Below are 27499 nucleotides of genomic sequence, written 5' to 3'. Positions count from 1 at the left end.
TCGGTTCAGGGCCACTCCAGTTTGTGCATCTCTGCAGTTCATGCATCTACAGATTCTCCACAGTTCCCTTATATCATCACTTTTGACTGATTTCCTCTCGATTCTCTCTCTTCTCTCTCACTCTCCTCGCTTGAGAATCATGGCTAGATCTAACATCACTCGAATAGCCTCAAATCTAAGCTCCGGCTTCATCTATCCTCTCTCTCGACTTCATTTGTAGCGCTCGTGATTTTTTTGAGTTTCGTTTGGGTCTTCGCAAGTTATTGGGGTGGTTGTTGATGTAAAGTTTGATTCCGATTCGTAGCTGCTTTACTTCGTTATTTACTCCCTCACACTGATCGTCTTTCCCTCTCTCTATTAGGGCTTTACTTTTGTTTGGCAATTAAGGTGGTGGTGGTTCGTGCTGATGATTATGTTGATTCATGGGTGGTGAAGCATCGGATGTTAGTGCAAAAGATTATAATAAAGCTGCGACCAGCATGCCGAGCTTCGTTCCTCCAGTGATTCCCTCTTAAAATCCCATGTATGTGCCTTACTGTTAAGCGACTCCGTTTAATGGAACTCTATTCTTGCTTTTCTGAGTATCATGCCTTATAAGATTTTTCTTTGCTAATTTCCTCCTTTCATTTTGTTTGTTGAATTGAGTATGATGGTGGTTCGTTGTTAGCTGGTTTTTTATATCTTGATTATTTGACCAACTTATTCCATCCATTCTATTATTGAGAAACAGAAATCCTAGACAAATGTTGAAGAAAAGACCAAAAAAAGAAAAAATTAGAGGTTGAGAGGACCTTATAAAACAAAAATTGAAAGAGAGAAAGCTAAGGCCAAAAGCATATTGAAATAAAAGATCTACAATTACGGCCACCTAAATAAACAAAAAAGTATTCCAAACCCCACCAACCCATTTTGTTGTTGTGATTTTCTTTATTATTCATTTATTCTTGCCTCCGTCTCTAAGCTTACCAATGGTTACTTTGTGCATATGGTGTTACCCTGTAGCCAACTTAAGTGTTCAATATGATCTGTGCATTTTGTTGTTTTTATTTAGCTTGGTTTTGATTGTTGGTTTGTGTCACGGGTGTTTAGTGTGGTTCATATTTTTGTTCCGACAGGTGTTTGGTGTGAAGGTTTGTGGGTCTTTGTCGTGGTTCCTATCTTCTTTATTTCCACTTTATTTTTTTAGGCAGCTTCTCACATTGGATTGTTCTTCAGATGGGGTCTTATTGCACTTGAAGCTCTTGATCCTAACTGTGGAACCACAACAATCCTAAAGGTGGCGTGGAACTTTCCATATTTTCTCATATGATTTTTCAGTAAATTTTTTCAGCAACTGAGCCTTTATGCTCGACCACCTCCACCATTATGTTCAGCCAGGAGAAGTAACTTCTCTTTGTGCTTTTACAGTTAATCAATCGAAGATCTGGATCACTCTTATGTTACTTTGATCCAGGTTTTTTTTATGCAAGTCTGTGAGTTATGATTTTCCTTGGTTAGTATACGAGTGTTTCATTAGCTTGATTATTGGAAGTATTTAAGTGATCATTCTCATAATTAAAGTTACTGGATACTTGAGGGCTACCCGGAGAGGTGACCATTTTTTCTTAATTTTTATTTCAATTACTTTAAGTTCAATGCTGTGGAGTAAATAAATACACTCCGTATATACTGTTCTAGAAGATTGACAGCTCCCAGATGAAAGAACCTTACCCGGAAGTAGTTTATCCGACAGTTCAGTTATCCGACGGTTACCACAGAAGCAGTTACAATGAGAGGTTACCAGGGCGGTTAAATTGTCTCATAACCGCATCAACTGACAAACCCCAAGCCTATAAATACATATTATTTCACATTTGTAAGGCATATCGATACTCAACTCTAATAAAAGATCAGACTCCGTGGACATAGGCAAGTTGCCGAACCACGTAAACTCTGTGTTGTCATTTTCTGAATATTTCTACTTTATACACATTTTATACCTCGGTACAAATTTAGCATCGACAATTGGCGTCATCTGTGGGAAAGGTTTTTTAATATAAGCCATGTCTCAAGAAGCGGAAGTATCGTGACAGGAGGAACTAGCTCATCCAGAAGAGGAGAGGGCTCGGCATAATCATGATGAAATAGAAGAGAAATTCCAAATGAATTGGAATTGGAAGAAGCCCTCCTTAAGGCAGAAGAAGATTTGCTAAAGAGACAAGAGCATGCTCAAGCTCTAAGAGAAAGACTCCAAACCATGTGGAGAAAGGGGAAGCGTTTGGCTAGTGAAATCAAGAGTGTTGTCCGAGGCGATAGGAATGTAGATCCAAAGCGTGTTCGGGAGCAAGATAGTAGGAGTACTGGGAGGTCTCATAGGAGGAGGGGACCAGTTACGGAGAGGAGAAGGCACACTCCGTCTCCAAGGGGTGCAAGGAACAAATCCCCGCAACCATCTAGGAGGATAAGGCGCCGAAGCCTTTCCCCGGGAATTCGAATGAAGAAAGACACTGGGGAGGTCTTATGGAGTGCTCAGAAGAAGGCCGACCAAAGCCTTAGAAAGATGAATTCCACACCCTTTGTACGGGCTCTGTGACTGGAAGATCCACTAAACAAGTTGTAGTACCCGATTTTCGTCCGGCTAAAATACAAAAAAATACAAAAATGAGAAAAAACACAAAAATGCAAAAAAACACATTTGTTGTACCTATAAGCCCATAAATATTCTCTTTCTTGGATTCTTAAGCCCACAAATACTCATATCTTAGCCCAATTCATACCAACCTATGTTCAACATTTGTTGGCCCATTTCATGAAAAGCTAATTTGCTTGTGTCCACTACCATCTTGACCAATGTCTTGATTATCATTTGAAAGCCCACCACATGATTTGTCAAACCCATTACTATTTCCACCTATACATATATACACATATATGTATATCTCTCTTGACATCATTCCATGCATCACCATCATTTTAGTGCAAATTGATGTGCAACTCCACTTAAATTCAATGGTGGTGACTCCATTTACATTCAATGGTGGTGAATCCATCATTTTAGTGCAAATTCAATGGTGGTGACTCCATTTACATTCAATGGTGGTGAATCCACTTACTTAGTGCAAATTGGTTATTCAATGGTGGTGACTCCACTTAGGTTGCCATGGTTGGTCATTCAATGGATGGGTAGCTCCTAATTTCCTATAAATAGAGAGCTAGGGGAGAGAGCTAAAGGAGGAGAGCAAAATAGAGAGCTAGGGGAGAGAGCTAAAGGAGGAGAGCAAAATAGAGAGCTAGGGGAGAGAGCTAAAGGAGGAGAGCAAGATAGAGAGCTAGGGGAGAGAGCTAAGGGAAGAGAGCAAAAATAGAGAGCTAGGGGGGGAAGAAGAAGAAAAAGAAAAAGAGAGAAAGAAAAGGGGAGAAACTTCTTGCTATCAAGTTCATCAATCATCAAGCTTTCCTGTTATTTTTTTTTGCTACAACAATCTTCTCCAATGCGAGCCTCTACAATCAAGGACTTCAAACTGCAGGATTTTCAAGACCCTAATCTGTCCGAGATTAGCAGACTGCTTTAAACTTTGAATTTTGCTCTGAAATTTTGATATAGTGTTTATTGAGGTGTTGTGACATTGTATATAAAATTTCGTTGCATTTCGACCTCATTTGATAGGTGAAATCAGAGTTGAAAAATCTGTGCGCAATGTGTGGTTTGAAAATCTGTTTTGTGCAAATCTTGATTCTTTGATATGTTGTCATTTCAATTAAGGAAATCATAAGTTGATTTCATTTATCTGGATTATGGACCATATTTGATTTCATTTATGAATTTGCCATAAGTTGGCAATAATGGATTAAATTGGCAAATGACATTTTTTCCAAATAATCATTTATACCATAAGTTGGTGTTCAAAATTAAACCTACCAAAAGTTGGTAGGGTATTTTATCATTAACACCATAAGTTGGTGTTTAAAACTAAATCTATCAAAAGTTGGTAGTGTGTCTCCAAATAAAAACTATCATAAGTTTTTAGCAAAATTACAATTTTTTTTTAATGCTATCATAAGTTGATAGTATTCTTACAAATCTTTTCCCAAAACTATCATAAGTTGATAGTGTTATTTCAAACCTATTTCCAAATAAAAACCATCATAAATTGATAGTAATATTCCAAGCTTTTTTTCAAACACTATCATAAGTTGATAAGTGTGTTGAAAGTAATAATTCAAACTTTAACAATTACACCTTGTAAAGAGCAAGTTTCTATAAGATCATTTATACCATAAGTTGGTATTGAAAATTAAACCTACCAAAAGTTGGTAGTACATATAATCATTTATACCATAAGTTGGTATTTAAAATCAAACCTACCAAAAGTTGGTAGGGTATTTTATCATTAACACCATAAGTTGGTGTTTAAAATTAAACCTACCAAAAGTTGGTAGTGTGTCTCCAAATAAAAACTATCATAAATTGATAGTAATATTCCAAGTTTTTTTTCAAACACTATCATAAGTTGATAAGTGTTATTTCAAACCCTTTTTCCAAAGCTATCATGAGTTGATAGTATTTTTCATACCAATCTTTTTCTCAAAATAATTATATCTTGCAAAGAGCAAGTTTCCATAAGAAAGCCATTAGATTAATCCGGGTAACCGTTTTCAAACGGGAGTCGTGGGGTGCCTAACACCTTCCCTACACTCAATCGATCCCCGTACCCTTTTCTCTGGTTCGCAGGTTTTTACGGTGTCCAATTGCACCTTAAATCAATTGGTGGCGACTCTAAACATTTTTCATCCTTTCAAACGTCGGACTGCGTCGTGACCCCGGTTGCGACAACTGGCGACTCTGCTGGGGAAATCAGGTTTTTTAAACCTAAGAGGGTCAAGCCCATATGATTAAATTGATTGGCTACGGTTACTTCTTTTTGTATGATTAATTGTTTGTTTCTTTATATGGCAGATATGTTGATTTATTTTGTTGTGGTAAAGTATTTGTCATCTCATACATTTACACTCACTGTAGCCTACCAGCTAGGCTCTACCTTTAGTATTAGAGAGGGTTGACCACTATTCTCGTGAGATTCCGTCTCCGCATGGGTAGTGGAAGATATCCTCACCGGATCGACTTCCCTTAAAAGTTAAGGGAGGAGCTTTTGTCCCAATAGTTGGGATTTTAAAAGCAACATGATCTGGGACCTCGCGGAATAGTTAGAAAAACTTACCCAAGCACTTTATAAAGCCCTAGATCCATGTCCGAAACCTCCAGAAATTTAGGTTACCCCGTGTAATGGCATATTCTATTTTTGTGTGATTTATTCATTTGTCGTTGATGTTTTGTTTTACACATTTTTAATTGTAATTTCCATTATTGGTTTCTTCTCTCATGCATTCACGTAGGCACAGTCATTGCATTTTGTCAAACTAAATAAGTTCATAGTCATGCATGAGAAACAAAAAAAAAAAAAGAAAAATTCACTCATATCATCGCCATCCTTATTACACAAGATTACAGTTGTGAATTGCTAAAACAATGAAAAATGAGCAGCAAAAATACTGGGGCAGTTTTTGAGGAAATTGACTCTTAATTTTCTTGTTGATCGAGTTGGAATGGATCATTCTTTGTCTGATTCTGAGGAGGTTCATGTTTTGGCTATCGATGACAACCTTGTTGATAGAACGGTCATTGAAAGGTTGCTCAAGATTACTTCCTGTAAAGTGACTGCGGTGGATAGTGGAATAAATAGTACTTCAGTTTCTGGGATTACACGAGGAGAATAATTGTTCTGTTGGGTTTGATAGTTTGAAGATGGATTTGATTATCACCGACTACTGTATTCCTGGAATGACAAGATACAAGTTGCTGAAGAAAATCAAGAGATCGTCTGCCTTGAGAGAGATTCCAGTGGTAATCATGTCATCTGAGAACGTAGTGACTCGATCAACAGATGCTTGAGAGAAGGAGCAAAGGATTTTATTGTAAAGCCAGTGAAGTTGTCAGATGTGAAGCGCTTGAAAGGTTACATGACCAGAGATGGAAACCAAGAGAGATGCATCAACAAACAAAAGAAAGCTTCCGGGGACTTGTGATCTATGTTCATCATCACCGTCACCGTCATCCTCCACTCTTAGCTCTCCGCCCCCATCGCTGTCAGTTTCTCCTTCACTACCACCATCACCATTAGAGTCATGTTCTCCACCACCGTTGGAATCTCTTATCAGACAGCTTAAAAGGTCCTGCTGGGATTAAATCCTGATCGTCTGTTATGTACCCTGCCTCACTGTGCAAATATTCATAATTTCTTGGGGAGTGTGAAAGTTTTTTTTATTATTATTATTCTGTTTTATTTTTATTTAAGTTGAAAAAAAAAGAGAAAAGAAAAAAAAGAGAAAGAAAAAAGTTTGTCCTCAAACGGGAAATGAACAGTTTTGTTTTTTATTATTATCTAGTTGAAAAAAAAGAAGGAAGAAAAGAGTTGTCCTCAAGCGGGAAAATAACAGTGGATGGTGACAGTCAAGTAAGTACTGATGTGACAGGCACCGCAAATGTCTTCGTATATGCAGAGCCATTTCCGTCTTCATCTCCATCTTAATTGCAAAAGTGTGTTTTCTCTCTGAGCTATCTTCATCTCCATCTCCATCTCCATCTCCATCTTCATCTCAATCATTCCTGACAAAAGTGTGTTCTCTCACAAAGATCAAGAGCTATGCCGAGACGCTCGCGCACCATCGCCTCAAGATTACAGTCCAGGCTTGCGTTGTTCAACAAAGCTGAAATTATTCCTGAATGTAGAATCGAAGAAACGGTACAGCGAGAAGCACTCAACAAATGGGCGATGCGCTACTTGAGGGAGCATTCCTTGCTGTTTCTAGTAGACCCAGATCCAGAAAATGACTTACTGGTGTATCCTCAGATCGTTCGCTCCTTCTATCACACTCTCATCGAGCTACCACGAAGTGAGCGGATTAGGAATCAACTGGTTTATCAGGTCATTCTAGATGGTATAAAAGTTCAATTCACGACAGCAGATCTGTGTTGCTGCTTGGGATATCCACCAGTAGATGATAAGCCCACTGGATCTCGACAACCGATCTGTGCGTCAAAGCAGAAAATTGTTGATGATATGTGTGGAGGAAAAAAGAATAGGCACAGCAACGCTACACGCCGTGCTTACTTGCCTTCAAAGATGTGGTTGCTGGATGATGCTGTCAGGAAAAATCTGTGCCCTATTAGCCATGAGCAAGAACGACGAGGAAAATTCTTGTCAGTCTTATACTCTATGTATAAAGGGCAGTGGTTTGATATTGGGAAGATCTATCTGGCCATTATCTTCAAAGCCAAGGATTTTGTCGAGACGAAGCCAACAAAGGCGGGGAAGTTATTTTTCCCACGGCTTATCACAAGGTTGCTTTTGTTCAAAAGCATTCGACCTCCTCGGCCTCAAGCATCTTTGGGATATCAGGTCACCATGCTAGAAAGAAGGACATGGCGTCAGAGCATCAACCATTTGAAAACAACTTCTGCTGGAAAGAAGCAGACCCAAGAAGGTCACTCAGTATCACCACCTAGTGATTCCTCATCAACAGTTGCAGCATCTCCACAATCAGATCGCATGCGTGCAGCGATAGCCCGGCTAGAGATGGGGCTACAAACACTTGAAGAGGGACAGCAAAGGCTGGAGCACATGTTGGCCGCAGTCATGGATATGGTACGGAAGTCCAAACACTAGAAATTTTGGGGAGTTATGTTTTAAACTCAGTAACTGGACCAATTTGGAATTGCCAGATTCTGTCAGCAGCCTTCAAGAGTAAAATCCATCTGCACTACCATCTGTGGTCCAGCTCACGGCCACTGATTGGGTTTTAATAATGAGCATGTCTTTACTTTATCTTTTGATGAATTCACATAGTATGGCCTTTGCATGTTCTCATGTTTCTGATGATTCTGATATGCTTATCATACACAAAAATCGTTGCTCATAATTCTCACATCTATTCATTTCATTTCATCCATCACCTCCAAAATTCCAAATCTTGCAAATTCCATTTTGACAGGATTGAAATTGATGATAATGAAAAGATGAACCGAATGAACCAGATTTTAGGGCACCCATTAACAATGTCGAGTTTGACTTGAACATTGAGGATGAATCTGAGATATAGTCAGAAATGTTGAAACAAGTTTAATCAAAAAGAAAAGATAATTCAAATGGATGAGGTTGTTAATTTGGGGTTGGAAATTTGAATTGGTGCAAACTTGGAAGATTAGAGATGAAAAAAAGAAGCAATTTGATGCGGGATGTCTTGCTGTAGTAAAATACCCCGAATGATATGGAAATATTGCACCAGTACTGAAGAAGGATGATTGTAATCAGATCACGATGGCACTAGAAGATAAAGAGGAAATTACTTTCATCACTTTATGTGATACCTTTTGCTATGAAGTCATGCCATTTGGTCTAAAAATGCAGGAGATACTTATCAGCAAACCAAGGTCATTCTGTTTCATGATATGATGCATAAAGAGATTGAAGTGCATGGGGATAACATAATTGCCAAGCCAAGTGAGGATGAAGATCACATGATTAACTTGGAAAAGTTTGTTCAAGAGGTTGAGAAGACGCTAGTTGAAGTTGAACCCCTCAAAATGCACATTCGGGACAATTTCAAGGAAGTTGTTAAGTTTTATTGGTAGAAAAAAAAATAAATAAAAAAAATATTCCCGCTAGAGTGAAAACCTGCAAGGGCGCTCTAGGCAAAAATAGGGGCAAAAAAAAAAAAAAAAAAAAAAGAAGAAGAATTCCGCTAAAGTGAAAAAAAAACCCTTATGGGCATTTTAGTTTGGGCTGCAAGATGGTTGGAGCACGAATCTGTTGAATTGATGAGTATTGCCTGAGTTGGCTGTTAACTTGTCTCACATAGACATAGGTGGGAGTGCAAAATTAATTTCGTAATTGAAGGGTTGGAGATCAGTTAATTGGACATGCGCCCAAAACTGGGGTAGATTTTGGGGTGTTCTTGATACCATCAGATATTTTACCTTGCTAAGGTGTTAGTCTGTTACATAGAAGAAGAAGTTTGTTGGCAGAAATGGAACGTTCAGAGATAGCCTCATACAAGTCAGATTTGATTATTGTTAATTGGGTGCACACCAAAATTGGGGCAATTTTGGTACAATCTTTGAATTATCACATATTTCATCTTGAAGAAGTTCGGTTTGTCCTTCTTACCTTTGACCTCTCTACTTTCTTGTACATATTTCATTCTAAAATATTTTATTACCACCTATCCTTTTCAATAAAAATTGTGAGGAAATTCATTTCTTCAATTTTGTTGTTTGTAGTCTCCTTTTACATATCTCAATTCAATTCTCATTTCATACTCCAAAAAACAAATTGTGAGGAAATTCATTTCTTCGGTTTTGTCACTTGTGGCATCTTTTTTCATATCCCAATTCAATTCTCATCTCATACTCCAAAAACAAATTATTATCATTTGCTTTCAATAATTGACAAGCATGGCTGTACTTTTGAATTTATCACTGACAAAGTTTTGACAGGAGATATAATGAGTGCATCAGGACAATACTTTTGATAGGAAGTTGATGGATTTTGGCATCCTAAGCTGGAAAGGATCTGAGTGAAAAGCTTGAAGCTGAAGCAGATGTTAGCAGGAAAGAGAAGCTCACATTCCTAAGCCGTGCAAAAAAAAAAAAAAAAAAAAAAAAAAGATTTGAATAAGGAAATTCAGATAAATGGGTAGCTTTGAACTCAGATGCGTACGAACATGCAAATTTCAGGGAAAATCAATTGATTATGGGAATGCACATTGGAAAAGGAAAAGAGATAGCCCAAGAGCTAGAATCCAGAATGGAAAAAGGCCTTCACTAATCAGATTAAAGAAGATACATTGAAAGCTCAGTGAGTCAGAAGGTCAACCCTAACAGAGAAACAAATTTGGTTTAGCAATTCGTAATTGTGCGCTTGTTGGAGGATGGCAAAGCCTTGAGAAAACATGCATTCATTCATTCATGAGACATTCATAATTGAGCAAAATAGGTCAGTGCATGCATCATCGCTGCATAAATAAAAATTTTCCAGGCAAGCCGGGAATGACTATAATGATCCCAAGCATCTTTTTCTCAAAAAAAAAATCAAAAAATCAAAAAATCAAAAAAATCAAAAAATCTTTTCTAGCCAATTCGGGAATGGCTACAATGATCCCGAGCACCTTTTTCTCAAAAAATCAAAAAAATCTTTTCCAGCCAATTCGGGAATGGCTACAATGATCCCGAGCACCTTTTTCTCAAAAAATCAAAAAAATCTTTTCCAGCCAATTCGGGAATGACTATAATGATCCCAAGCATCTTTTTCTCAAAAAAAAAAATCAAAAAATCAAAAAATCTTTTCCAGCCAATTCGGGAATGGCTACAATGATCCCGAGCACCTTTTTCTCAAAAAATCAAAAAAATCTTTTCCAGCCAACTCGGGAATGGCTACAATGATCCCAAGCATCTTTTTCTCAAAAAAAAAAAAAAATCAAAAAATCAAAAAAATCAAAAAATCTTTTCCAGCCAATTCGGGAATGGCTAAAATGATCCCGAGCACCTTTTTCTCAAAAAATCAAAAAAATCTTTTCCAGCCAAGTCGGGAATGGCTACAATGATCCCGAGCACCTTTTTCACAATAAAAAAAATCAAAAATCAAAAATTTTCAGCCAAGCCGGGAATGGCTACAGTGATCCCGAGCACCTTTTCACCAAAAAAAAAAAAAAAAGTCAAAGATTAAAAAAAAACATTGGCCAAGCCGGGAATGGCCTTGTGATCCCGTGCCCCTTTATTCTCTTGCACAAATATTTGGCCAAGCCGGGAATGGCCTTGTGATCCCGTGCCCCTTTATTTTCCTGCACCAATATTTGGCCAAGCCGGGAATGGCCTTGTGATCCCGTGCCCCCTTATTTTCCTGCACCAATATTTGGCCAAGCCGGGAATGGCCTTGTGATCCCGTGCCCCTTTATTTTCTTGCACAAATATTTGGCCAAGCCGGGAATGGCCATAGTGATCCCGTGCATTTCAATTCTCGTACGAAACTCGGTTGACTATACCTTTGTTTGCCTTTTATTTCATAAAAGACATACAAAGGGGGGCAGCTGTAGTACCCGATTTTCGTCCGGCTAAAATACAAAAAAATACAAAAATGAGAAAAAACACAAAAATGCAAAAAAACACATTTGTTGTACCTATAAGCCCATAAATATTCTCTTTCTTGGATTCTTAAGCCCACAAATACTCATATCTTAGCCCAATTCATACCAACCTATGTTCAACATTTGTTGGCCCATTTCATGAAAAGCTAATTTGCTTGTGTCCACTACCATCTTGACCAATGTCTTGATTATCATTTGAAAGCCCACCACATGATTTGTCAAACCCATTACTATTTCCACCTATACATATATACACATATATGTATATCTCTCTTGACATCATTCCATGCATCACCATCATTTTAGTGCAAATTGATGTGCAACTCCACTTAAATTCAATGGTGGTGACTCCATTTACATTCAATGGTGGTGAATCCATCATTTTAGTGCAAATTCAATGGTGGTGACTCCATTTACATTCAATGGTGGTGAATCCACTTACTTAGTGCAAATTGGTTATTCAATGGTGGTGACTCCACTTAGGTTGCCATGGTTGGTCATTCAATGGATGGGTAGCTCCTAATTTCCTATAAATAGAGAGCTAGGGGAGAGAGCTAAAGGAGCAGAGCAAAATAGAGAGCTAGGGGAGAGAGCTAAAGGAGGAGAGCAAAATAGAGAGCTAGGGGAGAGAGCTAAAGGAGGAGAGCAAGATAGAGAGCTAGGGGAGAGAGCTAAGGGAAGAGAGCAAAAATAGAGAGCTAGGGGGGGAAGAAGAAGAAAAAGAAAAAGAGAGAAAGAAAAGGGGAGAAACTTCTTGCTATCAAGTTCATCAATCATCAAGCTTTCCTGTTATTTTTTTTTGCTACAACAATCTTCTCCAATGCGAGCCTCTACAATCAAGGACTTCAAACTGCAGGATTTTCAAGACCCTAATCTGTCCGAGATTAGCAGACTGCTTTAAACTTTGAATTTTGCTCTGAAATTTTGATATAGTGTTTATTGAGGTGTTGTGACATTGTATATAAAATTTCGTTGCATTTCGACCTCATTTGATAGGTGAAATCAGAGTTGAAAAATCTGTGCGCAATGTGTGGTTTGAAAATCTATTTTGTGCAAATCTTGATTCTTTGATATGTTGTCATTTCAATTAAGGAAATCATAAGTTGATTTCATTTATCTGGATTATGGACCATATTTGATTTCATTTATGAATTTGCCATAAGTTGGCAATAATGGATTAAATTGGCAAATGACATTTTTTCCAAATAATCATTTATACCATAAGTTGGTGTTCAAAATTAAACCTACCAAAAGTTGGTAGGGTATTTTATCATTAACACCATAAGTTGGTGTTTAAAACTAAATCTATCAAAAGTTGGTAGTGTGTCTCCAAATAAAAACTATCATAAGTTTTTAGTAAAATTACAATTTTTTTTTAATGCTATCATAAGTTGATAGTATTCTTACAAATCTTTTCCCAAAACTATCATAAGTTGATAGTGTTATTTCAAACCTATTTCCAAATAAAAACCATCATAAATTGATAGTAATATTCCAAGCTTTTTTTCAAACACTATCATAAGTTGATAAGTGTGTTGAAAGTAATAATTCAAACTTTAACAATTACACCTTGTAAAGAGCAAGTTTCCATAAGATCATTTATACCATAAGTTGGTATTGAAAATTAAACCTACCAAAAGTTGGTAGTACATATAATCATTTATACCATAAGTTGGTATTTAAAATCAAACCTACCAAAAGTTGGTAGGGTATTTTATCATTAACACCATAAGTTGGTGTTTAAAATTAAACCTACCAAAAGTTGGTAGTGTGTCTCCAAATAAAAACTATCATAAATTGATAGTAATATTCCAAGTTTTTTTTCAAACACTATCATAAGTTGATAAGTGTTATTTCAAACCCTTTTTCCAAAGCTATCATGAGTTGATAGTATTTTTCATACCAATCTTTTTCTCAAAATAATTATATCTTGCAAAGAGCAAGTTTCCATAAGAAAGCCATTAGATTAATCCGGGTAACCGTTTTCAAACGGGAGTCGTGGGGTGCCTAACACCTTCCCTACACTCAATCGATCCCCGTACCCTTTTCTCTGGTTCGCAGGTTTTTACGGTGTCCAATTGCACCTTAAATCAATTGGTGGCGACTCTATACATTTTTCATCCTTTCAAACGTCGGACTGCGTCGTGACCCCGGTTGCGACACAAGTTTTCACCCTCGACATTTACAGTCTATGATGGAAAAACATATCATGTAGCATATATTTCAGCCTACACTCATAAGATGGCTCTTTGGGCAGGTCGAGACGGACTCACGTGCAAAATGTTTCCGTCAAGCTTCGGGACAACAACCATGAAATGGTTCCACCAACTTCCAGAGAACTCAATTTCGTCTTGGAGGGAGTTAGCACGGATCTTCATAGCAAGATTCATAGCAAATAGTCGAGATCCAGCAACATTGGATAAGTTGTTTGCTTTACATATGAGGAAAGGAGAATCACTCAGGGCTTACGCTGCCAGGTATTCAGATACCTATGCGGATATAGAAGATTGTGATGAAAGGACCGCAGTGGCTACTTTTCGCCTCGGGCTCCCTCGTGATTATAGATTGCGAGAGAGTTTAACGATGGCTCCACCCAAAAGCATGGCCGCGCTCCAGGATAGGATTAAGTAATACGTCAAATTGGAAGAAGACAAGTAGGGGGATTGGTAGTTTGCTTCTCAGGAAGGGATAAAAAAAGGAAAATAAGAAGTTTGAAAAGAAGAACGGGCAAGAAAAAGACTCGAAGATGGATCCGAAGCCCACTTCTTACGAGGCAGTTAAGACAATTTTTAAGGACCCAAATTTTTGAATTCTGCCTCAAATCGCAGACAAGCCGTATTTTCGACGTCCAAATAAGATGTCAGGGGGTCCATCCACTCAAAACCAGTCCAAATGTGTTCCTATCATAGGGACAAAGGCCACATGACAGAAGATTGCAGAGAGTTCAAAAGACCCTTGGAAGAATTGGTTCAACAGGGGCATCTTAAGGAATTCATTGACAAAGAGAAAACCGCTGTCGAAAAGAAGGCAGAACCTCAGCCAAAGGACCGGGGAGAACCTTCACACTACGTGGTTAATTTTATTGATGCAATGATACCTGATACACAACTTGGTGACGAGATGAGGTGAACGGAGTATAGGAGGGTCCAACACCAGCAAAAGGTAATACGGATGGATTTTAATCCCAATTTGGGAACCAAGAGACCAAGGGAGACAACTGCAATCACTTTCACCAAGGAAGATGCAAAGGGAGTGATCTTTCTGCATAATGATGCTCTTGTGATCTCCCTGTAAATAGGAGCAGCGACAATGAAGCGAATGATGGTAGACCAAGGAAGTTGTGCAGAGATCATGTATTATTCACTCTTCCAGAAATTAGGGAAAACTCATGCAGACTTGATTCCAATTTCGACACATTTGGTGGGACTTAATGCAACCTTAGTTTGGCCGCTCGAAAGGATAAGAATGCCAGTCACGACAGGTCCAAGAATAGTAGAGGTGGATTTCTTGTTATAGATCTACCCTCGACGTATAATGCAATCATGGGCAGGACTTGGCTCCATTTAATGGAGGTTGTTCCCTCATCTTATCATCAGATGCTCAAATTCCCCTTCGGGGACAAGGTGGTGGAGATAAGAGGAGACCATGCTGCCTCAAAAGAGTGTTTTATGACAAAAGCAGAGCAAGCAGGAAGAATAATGATGATGGAAGAAGAGGCTCCAGTCCTAGAGGAAGTTGGAAAGGAGCAAGCAACCAAGTCGATGGAAGAGCTTGAGAAGGTTCAAGTTACATTTGAAAATCCTGACAGATACTTTTTGGTTGGGACTAGATTGCCCATACCAGAGAAGGAATCCTTAATTGGGATGTGAAGGAGAAATGTGGGAGTGTTTGCATGGACTCCTTATGAGATGCCAGGGGTGGATCCGGAATTGGCAATCCATAGGTTGAATGTCAAACCAGGTTTCAAACCTGTAATTCAAAAGGGGAGAAGGTCAGCCGTTCAGCATACGGAGGCCATGGTTAAGGAGGTAGAAAACTTGTTGGAAGCTAAGGCCATAAGGGAGGTCCAATATCCCGAATGGCTCTCAAACACAGTGGTGGTCCAGAAGAAGGATGGAAAATGGAGGGTCTGTGTTGATTTCACTGATTTGAACAAAGCATGTCCAAAGGATTTGTTCCCGCTTCCTAAAATCGATCAATTGGTGGATATGACATCAGGAATGGCAAGGATGAGCTTCTTGGACACATACCGAGGGTACCATCAAATCCCAATGTATCCATCTGATCAGGAGAAGACTTCGTTCATCACCCGCAAAGGAATATTTTGTTACCAAGTAATGCCTTTCGGCTTAAAGAATGCAGGTGCCACATTTCAGAGGATGGTGACAAAACTCTTTGGACCTTTGATTGGCAAGTTTAAGGAAGTTTACATAGATGATATGGTGGTCAAAAGCAAATTTCAGCAGGACCATTTTATGCACCTTTAGGAGGTGTTTGATGTCTTAAAGAGAAATAACCTAAAGCTCAATGCTAGCAAATGTGCTTTTGGAGTTAGTACGGGTAAATTCTTGGGCCATCTCGTTACACAAAGGGGAGTCGAGGCTGACCCAGCACAGATTAAGGCCAATCAATGCTTGGAGCGACCCACCAAGGTGAAAGAAATACAGAAATTAACTGGAATGGCGGCGACACTTAATAGGTTCATAAGTAGATCCTCAGACAGATTCATGCCTTTCTTTCGATTACTTAAGTAGGGGAGAGCTTTCCAATGGGATGAGGAATGCGAGGTGACATTTCTTGGGTTAAGAATTACTTGCAGAAACCGCAACTGTTAGCAACTCCCAAGGAAGGAGACACGCTTCAACTATACATGGCCGTATCAGATCATGCCATCAACGCCGTGATCCTGAGAGAAGAAAGGAAGATCTAGCACCCAATTTATTACATCAGCAAGACAATGCTAGATACTCAATCCTTAAGAATAAGAGTTCAGATGGCAAGTATTACTTGTCTCCAAAGTGTGATTCTACATTAATCCATTGTCTTCCAAATTCCAATAAAGACGTGGATTATATGCTTGTCTCCGGGCATTGGAGCGGCTTTACCTCCCGTAAAGGAGAACCCCTCGGTATGCCTTTATTCTGATCTTTGATTTTCTTGTGATATGTATATATATTTGTTATTGATTTTTCTTTTTATTGCAGGTCGTATTCCCGCACTCCCGGATATGCTTAGTGAAGCTGTGCAAGGGGTCCTTGATGATTCTTATGCTAGCTCCAGGCCTGGTGGTAAAATTTGGAGATCTGCCCCAGTGTTATTTGGCTGTAATCCCTCTTATCGTGGTTTTCCTCCTCTGCCCCATGGTGTATCCATTGAAGAAGCGTGTGAATACTTCAAGTTACCCCCAGCTTGACAACGACAACAGAAACATAAGAGGAAGCATTCTTCGGCTACAATTACTCTTCCCATCACTTCTTCTCCTTCCGTGGTTAGATCAGAGTCTGAAGGTGAAAGTGAGGAAGATCAGGATGATGATGAACTTCAAGATACTTCCAGCGAGCATTCCTTCTCTTTAGGCATGTTTTCCTTTGCTTAATTTAGTTATTGTTATTATATATATATTTTTTATGTGTACTTTTATATACGTACCATTTATTTCGTATGATTGTAGAAGTTCTTCCGAGCGGATCTTCTAGAGCTCTGAGGAGCGTGTCCATCCCTGATCTCCCTAAGACTAAATTTAGTCCCTGGGCAAACATCTTTGGACCTCCTCGGCCTATTGGAGGTTCCTCAACCTTATTCGCCAACTCTTCTTTGGCTAAGTCGACGTTGTCTTCTCCATCCCCAGGGACTCATCCTAGTCCTAATCTCCCTTCATTTGGAGTATCCAGAGGTGTCGATGGCTCTTCTTCTATGTCTGTACCCTATACTCTTGGTAGAACCGCCTTGAGTCCTTCATCTTGGAATAATACCGACAGTATGTTTAGAGGTTTTATGGATAATCCCATGTCTCTGCATGTCGGATACTCACCTTCCTTCATTGAGAAGCTTTGTTCAACTATCTCCAATGAGGATCAAGAATTCTTTAATAAACTTTCCAAACGCGATGACTTTGGCTTGCAGATGCTTCTTGGGTTTTCCTCTTACTTTCTCTTATTCATTAAATACGTGTGTGTATGTGGATTAATTCATACTAACCTTTTCTTTGTTTGAATCAAGGATCTCAGATGTGCCTTCACTACATAGTTGATTTGAAGCATCAACTTTTTGAAACAAAGGCAGAGCTAGTGAAATCAAAGACTATGCAAACTGAGTTTGAGAAGATCGTGCAAGAGAAATTTATTCTTGAAGAGAAGCTTGCTGAAGCCAACGAAGAGATAGAGAAGACCCGGAGCGAGCTTTCCAAAGCCAAAACCAATTGTCCAGAGCTGAGGCAGAAAAGACGAAAGCAGTTGAAGAAAGCATTGCCTAGTGCTGCAAGAAATATATGCTGTTGAATCCAACGAAAACTTTGGACTTGGGCGTGGTTGTACACTTCTCGCACTCAAGATTCCTCCAGAACATGAAGCTTGGTCGGAGGACTTCTTCCAGTGGCCTGTCCCCGACCATCCTCGCCCATGCCTAAAGATACTTCATGAAAATGGCATTGGCTTGGGCACCAATGCTCTTGGGACTACTTCGGCCACTGATCCTAGTGGACAATAGGAATATGTTTCTTCTTGCTAAAATTTTAGATTCTGCCTCTTGGGCTTGCACGTTTAATTAATTGTATGAATAAAGCCTTTTGGCTTAGACTTTTCTTAGTCTGTTTCTTTGAATATTTGGCTTAGACTTTTCTTAATCTGTTTGTTTGAATAAAGCCTCTTTGGCTAATTTGTTTTTGGAATAATGCATCTTTGGCTAAGACTCATTTGTCTTTTTTTTGGAATAAAGCCTCTTTGGCTTTGTTTTTGTATGGCCTTTTTCCACAGGTATTTATTCAGAAAGTACCTTATTCATTGCATAAAAGGGAAAAGATTGCAATCTTTAGATGGTCCAACTTGCTAGAACTACCCTCGCCCTGTCTAAAATAGATTTAACACAGGCTGAGAGGTCCAAAAGAGACATCCGGAGCCTTTGTGGGTCTTGAGCCATTGCCGCTACCCAGGCCATGTCACATATCTGGGTGAGTGAATGCTGAACAGTTTGCAGAGTGCCTAGGAGCTCCTTGTTACAATTGTTAGCAGTCTGGAACTCCCTATTCAAATACTGTAATTGTTCCTTAAGATCCTCAGCTTGGTCTTCCGCATTCCTAGTTAGGAATGATTCGAGAACCTTCAGCTCTTCGTCATCTTCGATTTCAATCACCTGCGTAGGTGGATTGTTTACTGATTGCTCAAGGATGACCATGTCCTCATCCTCCTGATATTCCAACTTAGCATTTTTCTGGAGGGAGGTGCCTGTTGGATGTTCGAGGTTGATCAAATCATCATCCTCCTCGTTCTCTATTGTAGACCTTTTCTTTGGTGAGACATTGGCGGGACGTGAAGAAGAACTCATTGTTATAACAATTGTTGTTTCTTTCTTTTTCTCCGTCTCTCTGTACCTTTCTCATGTCCATTTATAGGTGGAAGTGATAAGACGGTTGAGTTGTGATGAATAACAGCCGAGACGTGTGGAGTAACTGCTGAGACGGTTGAACGACAATTTTGAAGTGACTTCTGGCCCTCTTTCCAACCGCAAGTAACCTCTGGCCTTTTTTCCTACGCAAGTAACTTCTAGCCTCCTTTCCAACCGCCTCTTAGTGAAAACCACTTGACTGATTTTTTGACTTAGATTCTCAACTTGTCTTGGAATCAAGAATCAATATCCTTAATAAATTGAAGCCTGAGTAAGAATGAAATTACATGGCTGAATCTTAAAACTTTCATAAATTTTGTTAAAGAAGTAGCAAGAAGTAGCTAAATGCAAAATTAGATGAAGAGGAAGCTTATTCTTTTATTGATGATACGTTGCCAAAGGCTTAAATCAGCCATAATCGGCATTACACATAAAATCTCCTTAAGTTGGAGACATTCCAAGTTCCGTGGACACTTCTGCCATCTTGTCTTACTAGCTTGTAAGCTCCTTGGCCAACCCGTGCAATGACCTGGAAAGGTCCTTCCCAGTTCGGACCCAACTTTTCATCGGTTGGATGCTTAGTCTGAGATAAGACTTTTCATAAAACGAAGTCCCCAATTTCAAAGCTTCTTGCCCTGACATTTTTATTATAGGATCGGGACAACACTTGTTGGTAAGCAGCCAGACGCACCATGGCCTGATCCCTTCTTTCCTGCAACAAATCCAGGTTCCTCTCCATTACCAAATCATTGTTACCTTCCTCAAACATTTGCGTTCGGAGAGTTGGAAGCCTTATTTCCAAGGGAATGACAGCCTCCGCTCCATAAGTAAGCACAAATGGGGATTCTCCTGTAGACCTACGAGGAGTGGTTTGGTATGCCCATAATACTAATGGGAGTTCTTCTACCCACCTTCCTTTGGAAGACTTCAACCTTTTCTTAATTCCATCTAAGATGATCTTGTTGGATGCCTCTGCCTGACCATTGCACTGTGGGTAGGTGAGGGTGGAATTGAGATTCTTTATCCCATATCTGCCACAAAATTCTTTAAATTTGGCACTTGAAAACTGAGTTCCGTTATCACGGATCAAGGCACGAGGGATTCTAAACCTTGCTATGATATTTTCCCAAACGAACTTCCTTGTTTCTATATCTCGGATTGCTGCCAGAGGCTTTGCCTCGATCCATTTAGTGAAATAGTCAGTGGCGGTAATTAAGAATCTTCGATTGCCAGTAACTCGTGGACTTGTAAGAGGACAAAGATCCCCAACCGATTGGTGGGGGATTGATGCGAATTTCTGACACTTCTCACACTTTTTTACATACTGCAAGGCATCCTTCTGTATATTCGGCCACCAGAAGCCTTGGGTGATTGCTCTAAATGCAAATGTTCTTCCCGCTGCATGTGCTCCATAAGAACCTTCATGAATCTCAATCAACAGGTCCTCCACTCTTCTTGGGTGAACACATAGTAAGTAAGGACCTGAGAAAGATTTTTTATAGAGTTTTTGATCAGGAGACAACCAGAAGAGCGCTACATTGATTGTCAATTTTCTGGTTTCTTTCTTATCTTCAGGAAGAATGCCATCCTTTAAGTAAGCAACGATGGGATCCATCCAACTTGGCGCCTGCTCTTCTACGCATTATATCTCTTCTGGCAACTCATCTATGCTTGGTCGCTCAAGCACTTGTACATTGATAACCCTCTTCACCCCTAGTTGGTCTGCCGACGCAAGGGTAGCTAAAGCGTCTGCATGATCGTTCTGCTCCCTTGGAATTTGTATTACTTTATAGTCGTGAAGTCGGTCGAGCAACTGTTTAGTTTTTTCCATGTACGCTGCCATGGTTGCCATCCTGGCATTGTAGAGTCCAGTGAGTTGATTGACTACCAATTGAGAGTCTGAATAAATCACCAACTTCTTTGCCCCAAGCCTTAGAGCATTCTGGACTCCTTGAAACAAGGCCTCATACTCTACTTCATTATTTGTTGTTGGGAACCCTAATCGTATAGCCATCTCTAATACTTCTCCTTCCGGTGCTATGAGCACAATTCCTGCTCCAGATCCTTGTCTAGTTGAAGAACCATCAGCGTGCAACTCCCAAAGATGCGAAGGAGTTACCTGTACCTTCCATGTCTGGTTGGCTTCTTCAGGCCGTTGCTCCGTGGTGAACTCGGCAACAAATTCAGCTAACACTTGAGCTTTAATGGCAGTCCTTGGGACGAACTACAAATCATATTGAGCCAATTCGATTGACCATTTGGCAACCCTTCCAGACATGTCTGCTTTTCCTAACAAGGTCTTCAGTGGATATTCTATCACCACTTCCACTGGGTATGCTTGGAAATAATGGTTCAACTTCCTGGAAGCCATTACCAATGCCAAGAGAAGTTTTTCCAGGGGCGAATACCTTGTCTCAGCATCTATCATTGTCTTGCTGACGTAATAAATTTGGTGCTGGATCTTCCTTTCTTCTCTCAGGATCACGGCCCTGATGGCATGATCTGATACGGCCATGTATAGTTGAAGCGTGTCTCCTTCCTTGGGAGTTGCTAACAGTTGTGGTTTCTGCAAGTAATTCTTAAACCCAAGAAATGCTGCCTCGCATTCCTCATCCCATTGGAAAGCTCTCCCCGACTTAAGCAGTCGAACGAAAGGCCTGAATCTGTCTGAGGATCTACTGATGAACCTGTTAAGTGCTGTCATTATTCCTATTAATTTATGTATTTCCTTCACCTTGGTGGGTCGCTCCAAGCATTGAATGGCCTTGATCTGTGTTGGGTCGGCCTCGATTCCCCTTTGTGTAATGAGATGGCCCAAGAATTTGCCCATACTAACTCCAAAAGCACATTTGCTAGCATTAAGCTTTAGGTTATTTCTCTTTAAGACATCAAACACCTCCTGAAGGTGCATCAAATGGTCCTGCTGAAATTTACTTTTGACCACCATGTCATCTATGTAAACTTCCATAGTCTTGCCAATCAAAGGTCCAAAGAGTTTTGTCACCATCCTCTGAAATGTGGCACCTGTATTCTTTAAGCCGAAAGGCGTTACTTGGTAACAAAATATTCCTTTGGGGGTGATGAACGAAGTCTTCTCCTGATCAGACGGATGCATTGGGATTTGATGGTACCCTTGATATGCGTCCAGGAAGCTCATCCTTGCCATTCCTGATGTCATATCCACCAATTGATCAATTTTAGGAAGCGGGAACAAATCCTTTGGACATGCTTTGTTCAAATCAGTGAAATCAACACAGACCCTCTATTTTCCATCCTTCTTTCGGACCACCACTATGTTTGAGAGCCATTCGGGATATTGGAGCTCCCTTATGGCATTCGCTTCCAACAAGTTTTCTACCTCCTTAACCACAACCTCCGTATGCTGAACGACTAACCTTCTCCCCTTCTGAATTACATGTTTGAAACCTGGTTTGACATTCAGCCTATGGATTGCCAATTCCGGATCCACCCCTGGCATCTCATAGGAGTCCATGCAAACACCCCCACATTTCACCTTAACATCCCAATTAAGGATTCCTTCTCTGGTATGGGCAAGCTAGTCCCAACCAAAAAGTATCTATCAGGATTTTCTGGTGTAACTTGAACCTTCTCTAGCTCTTCCATCGACTTGGTTGCTGGCTCCTTTCCAACTTCCTCTAGGACTGGAGCCTCTTCTTCCATCATCATTATTCTTCGTGCTTGCTTTGCTTTTGCCATAAAACACTCTTTTGAGGCAGCCTGGTCTCCTCTTATCTCCGCCACTTTGTCCCTGAAGGGGAATTAGAGCATCTGATGATAAGATGAGGGAACAACCTCCATTAAATGGAGCCAAGTCCTGCCCATGATTGCATTATACGTCGAGGGTAGGTCTATAACAAGGAAATCCACCTCTACTGTTCTTGGACCTACCGTGACTGGCATTCTTATCCTGTCGAGCGGCCAAACTGGGGTTGCATTAATACATGATCTCTGCAGAACTTCCTTGGTCTACCATCATTCGCTTCACTGTCACTGATCCGATTTGTAGGGAGATCACAAGAGCATTATTATGCGGAAAGATGACTCCTGTAGCATCTTTCTTGGTAAAAGTGATTACAGTTGCCTCCCTTGGTCTCTTGGTTCCCAAATTGGGATTAAAATGCATCCGCATTACCTCTTGCTGGTGTCGGACCCTCCTATACTCCGTTCGCCTCATCTGATCGCCAAGTTGTGTATCCGGTATCATTGCATCAATAAAATTAACTACGTAGTGTGAAGGTTCTCCCTGCTCTTTTGGCTGAGGTTCTGCCTTCTTTTTGGCAGCGATTTTCTCTTTGTTAATGAATTCCTTAAGATGCCCTTGCTGAACCAATTCTTCCAAGTGTCGTTTGAACTCTCTGCAATCTTCTGTCTTGTGGCCTTTGTCCCTATGATAGGAACACCATTTGGACTGGTTTCAAGTGGATGGATCCCCTAACATCTTATTTGGACGTCGAAAATATGGCTTGTCAGCGATTTGAGGCAGAATTCGAAAAATTGGGTCCCTAAAAATTGTCTTTACCGCCTCGTAAGAAGTGGGCTTCGGATCATTCTTCGAGTCTTTTTCTTGCCATTCTTTTCAAACCTCTTATTTTCCTTTTTTTATCCTTTCTTATGTCGATCCCCCTGCTTGTCTTCTTCCAGTTTGACGTAGCCACTGCGGTCCTTTCATCACAATCTTCTATATCCGCATAGGTATTTGAATACCTGGTAGAGTAAGCCCTGAGTGATTCTCCTTTCCTCAGATTAGAGCAAACAACGTATCCAATGTTACTGGATCTCGACTATTTGCTATGAATCTTGCTACGAAGATTCGTGCTAACTCCCTCCAAGACGAAACTAAGTTCTCTGGAAGTTGGTGGAATCATTTCATGGCTGTTGTCTCGAGGTTTGATGGAAACATTTTTCACATGAGTCCATCTCGACCTGCCCAAAGAGCCATCTTATGAGTGTAGGCTGAAATATGTGCTACCAGATCTGTTTTTCCATCATAGATTACAAATGTCGGGGCTGAAAACTTGTTTGGTGGATCTTCTAGTCGCAGAGCCTGTACAAAGGGTGTGGAAGTCATCTTTCTCAGGCTTTGCTCGGCCTTTTTCTGAGCACTACATAAGACCTCCCCACTGTCTTTCTTCATTCGAATCAATGGGGAAAGGCTTCGGCTCCTTATCCTCTTAGACAGCTGCGAGGATTTGTTCCTTGCACCCCTTGGAGAAGAAGTGTGCCTTCTCCTCTCTGTAATTGGTCCCCTCCTCCGATGGGACCCCCCAGTACTCCCACCGTCTTTCTCTCGAACACGCTTTGGATCTGCATTCCTATCGCCTCGGACAACACTCTGGATTTCACTAGCCAAATGCTTCCCCTTTCTCCTCATGGTTTGGAGTTTTTCCCTTAGAGCTTGAGCATGCTCTTGTCTCTTTAGCAATCTTCTTCTGCCTTAAGGAGGCTTCTTCCAATTCCAATTCATTTGGAATTTGCTCTTCTATTTCATCATGAATATGCCGAGCCCTCTCCTCTTCTAGATAAGGCAATTCCTCCTGTCGTGATACTTCCGCTTCTTGAGACATGGCTTATATTATAAAACTTTTCCCACAGACGGCGCCAATTGTCGATGCTTAATTTGCACCGAGGTATAAAATGTGTATAAAGTAGAAATATTCAGACAATGACAGCACAGAGTTTACGTGGTTCGGCAACTTGCCTATGTCCACGAGTCTGATCTTTTATTAGAGTTGAGTGTCGATATGCCCTACAAATGTGGAACGATATGTATTTATAGGCTTGGGGTTTGTCAGTTGATGCGATTATTAGGCAATTTAACCACCCTGGTAACCTCTCATTGTAACTGCTTCTGCGGTAACCGTTGGATAACTGAACTGTTGGATAAACTACTTCCGGATAAGGTTCTTTCGTCTGGGAGCTGTCAATCTTCTAGAACCGTATATACGGAGTGTATTTATTTACTCCACAAATACCCCCAGCCTTTTAATTTACCTAAATAAATTTAGGTTAAATTTAAAGGCTTTTTCATGTTTATCAAGAAGTAGTTTCCTAGCTGGATTAAGATGCCCTCAGGAAGTAATCTCCTAGTTGGATTAGGAGTTTTCGCATCCTCTATAAATAGCTGCACTATGTGAAGATTTTTTTTCTTTTATGAACTTCATATGCTTCGAAGGTCGTTTCTTTTCTGCTCTTCAAGAGGTAATTCTTTTCCCTGCTTGAATCTTTTTGTTGAATTTACAACTTTTCTTTTTGTAATCCGTTTGTTTGGAATAAGCCCTCTGGAAATATCGGAGGAATACTACTTTGGATGGAGACTAGGAGTCCGGCCCCCTTGCCAGATCCTTTTGTGGAACCATTTGGAGGTTCGACCGACCCCCACGTTTGGGGTTCGGACCCGACTTGCCGAACCCGTGGGAGGTTCAGCCCCAACCCACCATTGGGGGTTGGGGGTTCGGCGCCGACCCCCTCCTGGGGATTTGGTGCCGATCCCCTGGGGTTCGGACCAAATCCAAAATTATTTTTTTTTAAAAATTTTTTTTATATACCTTTGATCTTACAGGTTTTGCCATGGGTAAGCTCAAGGATTTGATTTCTTCTCCAAAGAACTTAGCTGCATTCAAAACGAAGCACCAGATCTCCAAAATTTACCACCAGGCCTAGAGCTAGCATAAGAATCATCAAGGACCTCTTGCACAGCTTCACTAAGCACATCCGGGAGTGCGGGAATACGACCTGCAATAAAAAGAAAAATCAGTAACAAATATATATACATATCACAAGAAAATCAAAGATCAGAACAAAGGCATACCTAGGGGTTCCCCTTTACGGAAGGTAAAGCCGCTCCAATGCCCGGAGACAAGCATATAATCCACATCTTTATTGGAATTTGGAAGACAATGGATTAATGCAGAATCACACTTTGGAGACAAGTAATACTTGCCATCTGAACTCTTATTCTTGAGGATTGAGGAGCAGTAGAGAAGAACGATAGTAGCAAGTTTTTTCCTTAAGAAAGAATTCATTTGTATCACACCACCGATGATCCGATAAGCATTCGGTGCTAACTCTAAAGGATGAAGATCCGTATACATGAAGAATTCCTGAAAGAACGACGAGAATGGAATGTGGATTTTGCACTCCGATAATAAGAAAATGGGAACCTTGATGAACTCGGGATCAGAATCCCTATTGTCATTAAAAGGAACCCAAATGTCGAATGGAGGTACAATCTGGTGCTTCGTTTTGAATGCAGCTAAGTTCTCTGGAGAAAAAATCAAATCCTTGAGCTTACCCCTGGCAAAACCTGTAAGATCAAAGGTATGTTAAAAAAAAATTTGGATTTGGTCCGAACCCCCATGTGGGGGTCTGCGTCGAACCCCCAATGTGGGGGATTGGGCCGAACCCCCATCGAGGGGATCGACGCCGAACCCCCAATGGCGGGTTGGGGCCGAACCTCCCACGAGTTCAGCAAGTCGGATCCGAAACCCCAACGTGGGGGTCAGCCGAACCTCCCAAAGGTTTCGCAAAAGGATCTTGCAAGGGGGCCAAACTCCCAGTCTCTATCCAAGGTAGTATTCCTCCGATATTTCGAGGGGGCTTATTCCAAACAAACGGATTACAAAAAGAAAAGTTGTAAATTCAACAAAAAAATTCAAGCAGAGAAAAGAATTACCTCCTGAAGAGCAGAAAAGAAACGACCTTTGAAGCATATGAAGTTCAGAAAAGAAAAAACAAATCTTCACATAGTGCAACTATTTATTGAGGATGCCAAGACTTCTAATCCAACTAGGAGATTACTTGCTGAGAGCATCTTAATCCAGTTAGGAAACTACTTCCTGATAAACGTGAAAAAGCCTTTAAATTTATCCTAAATTTATTTAGGTAAATTAAAAGGCTGGGGGTATTTGTGCAGTAAATAAATACACTCCGTATATATGGTTCTAGAAGATTGACAGCTTCCAGACGAAAGAACCTTATCCGACAGTTCAGTTATCCGACGGTTACCGCAGAAGTAGTTACAATGAGAGGTTACCAGGGCGGTTAAATTGTCTCATAACCGCATCAACTGACAAACCCCAAGCCTACAAATACATGTCATTCCACATTTGTAAGGCATATCAACACTCAACTCTAATAAAATATCAGACTCCGTGGACATAGACAAGTTGCCGAACCACGTAAACTCTGTGTTGTCATTTTCTGAATATTTCTACTTTATACACATTTTATACCTCGGTGCAAATTTAGCATCAACAAATGCATACAACTTCAGATAATGGATTTTAGTTGGTAAAATCAGATGTTGTGAATCTTATTGTTAACCTTTTCAAGTTGATCTATATTTTCTTCTAATTGATCGTCATACACACTAGGTTAGGATATTCTTGTCAGTTAGGTCGGAATTCATTAATTTTGCTTTATTGAATTGGCCCTTCATGATCTGCTATTTCGCCATTGCTTCTCATGGTTTCATCATTTAAATTTCTTAGTTTTTTTTTGGTCTCATGGTGTGCCCTGTTAATGTGATTTTGAACTTGCTATCGTGTGTGCTCATTAGGGTTTTTGCTTGCGCCATTTCAGTTTACAAGTTATCTTGATAAAAAATCACTGCTTGCCCTCAGCTATTCTGCTTCTTTCTGACAGTGAAATTCTACTTTCTTTGGTATGCTTCCTGCTGATCATAACTTGCCCTCCCATTTTT

The 27499-nt window shown here is 40.2% G+C and overlaps 1 long non-coding RNA gene across 2 annotated transcripts; it reads left to right on the top strand.

Moving 5' to 3' along the window:
* Positions 1 to 116: 116 nt before the first annotated feature.
* Positions 117 to 27499, top strand: LOC120014380. 2 transcript variants are annotated; one of them, XR_005471555.1, is made up of 4 exons: positions 117 to 280; positions 362 to 523; positions 1216 to 1276; positions 27442 to 27499. It is a non-coding gene; the product is annotated as an uncharacterized LOC120014380 (long non-coding RNA). The 2 variants fall into 2 exon arrangements; XR_005471554.1 differs by having other exon boundaries at positions 250 to 523.

This window comes from Tripterygium wilfordii, chromosome 14 (genome assembly GCF_013401445.1).
Source record: "Tripterygium wilfordii isolate XIE 37 chromosome 14, ASM1340144v1, whole genome shotgun sequence".
Taxonomy (NCBI): domain Eukaryota; kingdom Viridiplantae; phylum Streptophyta; class Magnoliopsida; order Celastrales; family Celastraceae; genus Tripterygium; species Tripterygium wilfordii.
The sequence above is the reverse complement of the archived record's forward strand: the minus strand, read 5'-3'. Positions and strand labels throughout refer to the sequence as shown.